We start from the raw sequence: 406 nt of genomic DNA on the forward strand, positions 1-406 counted from the left end.
TCCCCACAGGGAGCCCTCCAGCGCAGCCTGTATCAAACACACACAGACCGTTTCCTTGTTATTTATTGAACGAAACCAGTAACAGAGCTGCCTTCCCCATCCCCGAGGGGAAGCCCTGGCCGGGCAGTGAAGCGCTGGTGAGTACAAAGATGTCACCACCAAGTCACACGTAGGGGCTTCGGAGGCGCCGTGACCTCCTGGGGAGGTGCCTCCTCCCGCTAGGGCTGCAGCGCTCGCAGCCTGTGCACGGGGAGAGCCGACCCGGCCGGGACCAAGGGCTGCTGCTCGGAGCCTGCGAGCGCTGGCTGACAGGGAAAAGCACTTTTACAAGAATTAAAACAATAAACAACAACCTTCTGGGAGCCAAGTCAAGCAAAAGGGGAAGAGGAACCTTCAGTCCGCTTTA

The sequence above is a fragment of the Buceros rhinoceros genome, unplaced genomic scaffold (assembly GCF_000710305.1).
Source record: "Buceros rhinoceros silvestris isolate BGI_N320 unplaced genomic scaffold, ASM71030v1 scaffold13179, whole genome shotgun sequence".
In the NCBI taxonomy this organism is placed as follows: domain Eukaryota; kingdom Metazoa; phylum Chordata; class Aves; order Bucerotiformes; family Bucerotidae; genus Buceros; species Buceros rhinoceros.